General features: G+C 45.5%; 3 non-coding genes across 3 annotated transcripts; 2 read left to right on the forward strand and 1 right to left on the reverse strand.

Moving 5' to 3' along the window:
- Nucleotides 1-2,074: 2,074 nt before the first annotated feature.
- On the reverse strand, nucleotides 2,075-2,146 carry trnae-cuc (transfer RNA glutamic acid (anticodon CUC)). Its single transcript has one exon. It is a non-coding gene; the product is annotated as a tRNA-Glu (tRNA).
- Nucleotides 2,147-2,944: 798 nt separating this feature from the next.
- trnaa-cgc (transfer RNA alanine (anticodon CGC)) lies at nucleotides 2,945-3,016 on the forward strand. Its single transcript has one exon. It is a non-coding gene; the product is annotated as a tRNA-Ala (tRNA).
- Nucleotides 3,017-5,945: 2,929 nt separating this feature from the next.
- trnae-uuc (transfer RNA glutamic acid (anticodon UUC)) lies at nucleotides 5,946-6,017 on the forward strand. Its single transcript has one exon. It is a non-coding gene; the product is annotated as a tRNA-Glu (tRNA).
- The last annotated feature ends 1,878 nt before the right edge of the window (nucleotides 6,018-7,895 follow it).

The following is a 7,895-nucleotide window of genomic DNA, read 5'->3' on the forward strand; positions in this document are numbered from 1 at the left end:
GAGACATCAGTCTTGCTGAGTTAGTTAACAAAGCTCCTCAGGTCAGGAAAACTTGAGACGACGCAACAGAGAAACTTCCTTTGTCCATCCTGTGTTGTGTGACTGAAGCTGAGGAGAAACTGAAACTAATCATGGTGGTGGAGGCCAGACATGAAGGTTGTGGGTGTAAAGAGTTTTTGAAAGCAGAAGGGAAAACACATCAGGAAAGAGACAGGATGAAGCTGAAATCATGGAGCCACCATTGGACAGGAGGGTGTGAGGGCTGATCTGATTTCTCTTAGGTCACCATCAAAGATCCACTTGGCACCAATTACTGATCTTTATATTGATGTATTGATCCCTGATCAAACACTGAATTGTCTTTGAGATGTGTGAAAATAAATGAGTGGGCGGAGTCTCTGATATCAGTGATGTCATCCAGCTGATGGAGAAATATGTGACATCAGCTGGAGCCTCCGGTGAAGTACCTTTAGTAGTAGTACACATGCAGTATACGCTCAGTACTGGCTCCTACACAGACACAGCGAGCGCTGCTTTAACAAATACATGGTTCCTATGGGAGGGATTGGTTGGATTTCCGGTGTATCAGGACCAGGACTGAAGTTGGTCCCTGACCGTCCTGGAGGGGCGGCTGTAACACAGGATGAGTTTTCACAGTGAAGGTCTTCTTCTTCTACAGCTGAATTAAAGTGTAAACAGCCGTCTACACACCTTTAACTGTCCTTATAAACTTGTCTTTTAATAAACTTTCTGTTCTCTTTTAAAGTTGTCAGTGCTTTTGTTGACATGCAGAGGCTCTACTTGATCACCACCCTGGTGTTTGACTATTTGGAGTGGATGTTCTTGTTATGATTTGTCTGTTTATCTGCTGCCCCCACGACCTGCGGTGGGAGCTAATTAGCAGTATGCACCAAAACCTAGTTAGACATGGATGCTCTCAAACCAAATCCCTGCCATCGTTCGAAATAATAAAAACACAAGAACACATCTGAGGTTCCTTTTTAGCTGGAATGTTCCTTTCAGAGCTTTAAGACTGAGGAGAAGGATTTTAAACTCTGTTCTGGATTGGTGATGTGGTCTCTCCTCCTAGTTCCTGTCCATGCACTTCTTCCTCCACTTCAAGACTGCAGCTGCTTTCTGGAGCAGCTGCAGTCTTGAAGTGGAGGTTCACTTTTCTGGACCTTTGGCCTTCCCAGCTCACCAGGGTGCTCCCAGCAACTGGAGACAGTTCTGGACCCATTGGGTCTGGTCCTGCTGACGCTATCTGCAATGCTCGTGCTAGCGCGAGTGGATAGGCCTGCCATTTAAATACCATCTTACTCACTCCACAGCAAATTCCAGGCGACTGAAATAAAACTCCAGAATATCAATTTAAAGTGTTTGTTGATAGAATCATTCTGGGGAGGAAACTTTTAGTACATCGCGGTTCTTTTTGAGGGACAAACCTCAGATTTCAGGTGTAATTTTACCTCTCCTCTAGTCGGTAGAAGTGGGCTCACGTTACAGCTTCAGAGGACTGTCATGCTACTGACTGAATGTATTCCTCAGCCATTGATGAGTCGGCCGATATTTATCTATAATATATATTTATATATCCAGTGACTTCTACCAGTGCTGTCTCTGTGCTGGGCTCTAAAACCAGACTGAAACCCTCAAATCAACTCTTGTTATGGAGGAAGTCACTCAGCTGATTAGCAGCTGCTTTCTCCAGGATTTTAGAGAGGAGGGGAGGTCAGCTATCAGTCCATAGTTGGCTAGAACCTCAGGGTATCCACAGCTTCCCTGACCAGGACTTGAACCCTAGGCTGTGGCAGTGAGAGCACCAATTCTAGCCACTAGACCATCAGAGACCACACTGACTAGAGTTTGTCCTTGCAGGAGTCAGTGACTTAATAGAGTCTAACAAAGGGTTGAACCTGAATGAGACAGTTTCCCTTCAACGTGGGGCCATGGCAGAGTGAACCAAGAACACTACAATGGGGGTGAGAGTGGAGCCATGATGGACTCACAGTTCATCACCTCCACCATCATGTGGACCACCTGATCACCTCTCCCTCAACCTCTAAATAACTCATTCCCTGACCGGGAATCGAACCCGGGCCGCGGCGGTGAGAGCGCCGAATCCTAACCACTAGACCATCAGGGACCACACTGAGCTCTCCAACAACAGAGACTATAAACAATGACTCAAGAACACAGGACTCTGTGGTCTCAGCTTGAGATGCAGAGGGTCCACCAAGACCACCAGACACCTCAGCCCCCTAAAGACAGTCCACCCCCAGGATCCTGTCCCCCTCTGCTCCAACTCAGCCCTCCATTCATAACGTGACTTTGTCTCAGTCTCTTCACAATGCCAGTCACTGAAACACTGACAATGTGATGGGGGCTTCCTGTCTTTACTGCATTTTTTTCAAGGCTCACAACTGCTACTTCCTACAGTCGTCTCTACTGTGTACTTGTACTACCAGTTGTTATGAGCAACTGTGGATTTCTAAATATTCCAGTCCTCAGTTTGCAACTGTATAGTGATGATGGGTCAGTTTAGAGCTGTCAATCAATGTTAATAATTGATCTTAACATCTGAAGATTATTTTAGGAACACAAATACTTTTACTTCATTCTGAGGATGAGCAGACGTTCAATATAATTCTCATTTCCTGGTCAAAGACTCCTGCTAGTCAGAGAGGATCTGGGCTGGATTGGAAAGCTTCAGAGAGGAAAACCTTCACTCTGGACAGGACTGAGAACGGAGCAGCCTCAGCTTCCTGGAGCCTTACTTGCCTCTGTGGTCTAAGGCTGTGTGGGCTGACATCACAGTGAAACTACTGAGATCACAGAGCCTTTGAGATCACAGGCTGACTTCCTTTTTATCCCTAAAATGAAGGAGAAAAATGTTGTGTCTGTGTTTGTGTTGCTGCATCAGTTAAACAGTGACTCTGACAGAGGGGATGTAGCTCAGTGGTAGAGGGCATGCTTCGCATGTATGAGGCCCCGGGTTCAATCCCCGGCATCTCCAGCTGGTCCTTTGGAGCCTTCATCTTACCAGCTAAATTGATCCATAAATGTGACAACAGTTGATAACAAACTACCAGAAGAGAAACCAGTCTGTTGCATATCAAAGTATTTGTAGCTGGGTCAGTGTGACTGTGAGCCTTCATAGCCAGCATGAAGGAGCTGGTTTTATCTTTGCTGGGGAAATCCCACACACAGCTGCTCTCAGTTCCAAATGTGTGTGTCCTCACTCCTCCGTCCTCCTGCTGCCCTCAGAATACAGACACAATTCAACCTGGCAAGTTTGGAGCATAGAAGTGCTCCTGAAGAGATGTGTGTCAGCCCACAGCTGGCTGTTCTTACCTGGAACCTCAAGATGAAACTGCTTCCACAGATTGGAAATGAATCTGATGTTGACTTTTGGACAAATCACCTGTTCATCAGTTCATCATCACTTCCATCCATTTTCTACTGCTTATCTTGTTATAGAAAGGAGTCTATCTGCTGTGTGACTGAGGCAGTTACTGTGAGCTGCTGCATGTCTCAGTGTGTGTGTGTGGGGGGGGGGGCTGTGTGTGACTGGTCGGCTGCCAAGGATTATTGATGAGATCAATCATGATCAGCTCAGAGATCACGGCACAGAAGAAGGAGACTTTTTGATTTTTGGGGGTTCAGTTTCTAAGTCAGACACATCATCACAATTTGAAGTTTTCCTCCAGTAAAAAACAAAACAACACAAAACCAAACAAAAACATGATTTGACTTTTGATGTCTACATTTTTTGGAAATTGTGAGTCCAACAAGCAGGAGGCCGTTTGAGCTTGGAAACTGTGAAGCATCACCAGTAACTGCTGGTTAATTTACAGTTGTTTCCTCCAAAAAGTTTAAAATGAATGAATAAACCTTTAATACTACAGTTAGAAAGTAGTATTTTGCTATCATCTAATTTGATAGGTGGCGCTGTCACCAAAAAACAAAAGTCCAACAAATGCATTTTATCATCCAATTCAGTAGGTGGTGCTGTGGGGTCCTGGAACTGCAGCTCTCAGGTGCTGCAGAATCTCCTCTTGCAAAGCCTCACAGTTCAGAGTCGTTCCAGAATCTAGGAGCAGAAACCAAAGTCTCCTACGACGAGGATGGGATTGGAACCCACGCCTGCAGAGCTCAATGGATCAGCAGTCCATCACCTTAACCACTCGGCCACCTCGTCTCCTGACCGCCATGATGTGCTGCTTTCTCTTAGCCTTTGAAACAGCTGAACTCTTTGGAGCCCATTTGTCAGAAATGGACCCAGCAGGAGCCACTGAACACAACTCTGACATCATCAGGCTTCTTCCCAGCAGCTTGGTGCTCCAGAAGGAAGAATCCAGACCATCGCTACATCATCAGAGTGAACACCAGCTGATGTTGACCAGTTTAACAAGCCTTTGACTGCTAAATGACATCCAAGCTCAGATTCTCTTGTCCTGGTAGAACAAGTCAATGTTGAAGAAGATGAGAGGACCAGACTTTTTCATCCAATGCTGGAACAGCGTTAGACTGAAGGTCTGAAGGTCCCTGGTCTGGTCCAGGTTTCAACAGGGGACCAGCATCAGCCAGCATTTAAATGTGGACAGCAGTGGAGGTGAAGCCCACATCAAGGAAACCAGCCTCCTATCACTGTCCTGTGCTGAGTTTCTTTAAAAAATGTGAGACAACCTCAAGAGTTTCTGTTTCCTGTGTTGGATTTTGGCTCAGAGAATCAGAGCCAATCAGAAGCTTGTTGGTCTTGGATGCTGGTCATCAGGGGCAATGAGGGGCTCAGTGTCTTGCTCAAGGACACTTCAACATGGTCACCAGCTGAAGTGAGAACTGAACCAGCAACTCTGCTAGACGGCCACTCTTCCTCCAGGCCGTGCCCCCCGAACCTGAATCATCATGATGTCATTATTTGTTGCTTTAATTCACCAAATGTGTGACGTGGTGAGTTTGTCAGGAGTTTAAAGACCAAAGTTGTGAACACACAGAGAAGTAAACCTGTCAAAGCTGCTTCACTTGATGAGTGAAACTGAGGAACTGATAGAAGAGCAACAAAGAAAATGGAGTCAGAAGGTCGTCTTCTTCACCGCTCAGTCACAACACTGACACACACACACACACACACACACACACACACACACAAATAGTTTGTCTTTGAGAGAGGACAAAAAATGTTTGACTGTGCTGACATGAACTTTCATTGTCTAATTTCAGTCTCCTACAAAAGTGTGTGAATGTGGTCGTTGTGGCCGAGTGGTGAAGGCGATGGACTAGAAATCCATTGGGGTCTCCCTGCTCAGGTTGGAGTCCTGCCAACAACGTTAAACTGTTTAAAATTTAAATTTGACGCATTTTTCCTCTACACTGTCCTTCATCACAGCATTTAACATCAGGACTGCTCCCAGATCAGCTCCATGACCTCATCTTTGCACCAGAGTACCGCCCAAGTTCATCAAAAACGGCCAAGCATAAATATATAATATGTATATAATGTGAACACACCTTTACAGGTGCGTTAACGTGCTTAATAATAGAGAATGAGTGAAGGGTGCGTTCAGAGTGGAGTGCAGTACCACAGTCAGGCCAGCAGGTGGGGCTTTCGTTGGTGCTGTCTACCTAATTGCGGTGTCTGTGCTCTGCCAGCAGAGGTCGTGCTTCCCCACCAATCTTCTCGGGTGTCTGAGTGGTGCCGCCATGTTCAGGTCGTAGCAGGAGGACGTAGGTTGGTACTTGGCAGTTCGGACGTAGCGAAAGTCACGTTATGAATGGAGGGCTGAGTTGGAGCAGAGGGGGCAGGATCCTGGGGGTGGACTGTCTTTAGGGGGCTGAGGTGTCTGGTGGTCTTGGTGGACCTTCTGCATCTCAAGCTGAGACCACAGAGTCCTGTGTTCTTGAGTCATTGTGTATAGTCTCTGTTGTTGGAGAGCTCAGTGTGGTCCCTGATGGTCTAGTGGCTAGGATTCGGCGCTTTCACCGCCGCGGCCCGGGTTCGATTCCCGGTCAGGGAATGAGTTGTTTAGAGGTTGAGGGAGAGGTGATCAGGTGGTCCACATGATGGTGGAGGTGATGAACTGTGAGTCCATCATGGCTCCACTCTCACCCCCATTGTAGTGTTCTTGGTTCACTCTGCCATGGCCCCATGTTGAAGGGTGACTGTCTCATTCAGGTCCAACCCTTTGTTAGACTCTATTAAGTCACTGACTCCCAAACTCTGTAATCCTCCTTAGTAGCTTTGGTTATTGATGATCTGCAATGGTTCGTGGGGGTGGAGCCTATCCCTCAGGTGAGGGGCGGGGTTTATCCTGGACAGGTCACCAGTCCATGGCAGGGCCATCACATAGAGACAGATTGATTATAAAAATGTTCATCCCCAGTTTGAAGTTAGAGACAGGATTTAAGTGTGGAAGGTTTTTGTATCTTCAATTTAATTCTGAGTGTTGTAAACTGTTTCTAACAAACTCTACTGTTGAACAGTCAAAATGTTTTCTAACCAAGCTGAATGCTCTCATATACTTTTTAAAGTTGAGTTTCTCTCACATCCTCCTGAGATCAAAGACAGAATTCTAGGTACAAATAAATACACTATCAAAGCCCTGATGACATCATCATCAATTCTGACTTTGATCTGGAGGCTCTTGCTTTCTTGCTTCAAATAAAAAACGTTGTTCCAGGGAAAAGTCTGCACATAAACACACACACACACACACACACACACACACACACACACACGCACACACACACGCACAGCCTGTCTTCAGTATAAAATGGTCTGTCACGTTCTCTCACGTTGGAAGATTTCTCTGACTCCATTGTGAATACAGAGATTCTTCATCTGCCACCTGAGTCTTGATCCACTGATTCCTCTGATCCACCTCTTTCTGCTCCAACAAGGCTGACATGGATCAGGTGGGTCCATGTCATCCAATCAGGAGGTTTCTCCTCTCAGTTAATTTTCTTCATCCCAGTTTAGATTGATTCTTCTCAGCCTCATGAAGGAGCATCTGATCAGGTGTTTGGCTGCTTGTTGGTTGTAATTCCATAGATTTTAATCTCAGATGTTATAGAATTAATAAGAACATCTTAAAGACCTTTGTCCAACACTTGAAACTCTCCTGTCTGTGGAGGCCCAACTGGCCTTTGGTAGTGAGGTGGTGGATGCATGTGAATGAAATGAGGCTGGTGTTGCTGTGAGGAGCCACTAGAGGGAGACACCTGTCGTTCCTCCCAGCTGACAACGAGGCTTCACAGCTGCATTGGAAGCTGTCCTTTATTGGTCCCAACTGTCTTGAGCTCAGGGGCCAAACTCACCAACAACACTTCCTCCTGGTCATGTGGTCTGTTTGTCAGGAGATTCAATCCAAAGTTGTTGACACACAAGAGAAGAAAACACGTCAAAGTTTGTTCATTTTTATGAATCAAACTGAAAATGAACAGAAGAGTGACAGTGAAAATGGATTCAAAAATAATGAATAATCATGAATAATGAATAAATGCTCAGAATTTACTGGCATTTGACTGCATTTTGTGGTTAATCAGTAGATGAAAGAGGAACATATATATTCTATACATGTGATGTACGTACGTGGCTGTGGACAAAAGCGTCTGCTCAATGAAATTGTAGGATTGTAGACTTCTATAAATGTAGAATATAATTGTAGAAATGCTCTCTCTCACCACCCCCAACGTCTGTGCCAGGGTCTCTGGCCAGTGGTCAATGGCTCATATCACCTGCCCAGGATGGATCCAGCTTGCTTGTCTTTGTAATTCTGCACTTATTAGAGACCTGGAAACAAAGGAATGCTGAAAAAGAGAAAATAGGACCTCACACAAATGGGCTTGTGACAGAAATTAAGATCATTTTGTGAATATCCATCCTCTTCAAATGT

Source organism: Aulostomus chinensis, chromosome 1 (assembly GCF_037954235.1).
Source record: "Aulostomus chinensis isolate RoL2024-O1b breed Wild chromosome 1, RoL_Achi_v1.0, whole genome shotgun sequence".
Classification (NCBI taxonomy): Eukaryota; Metazoa; Chordata; class Actinopteri; order Syngnathiformes; family Aulostomidae; genus Aulostomus; species Aulostomus chinensis.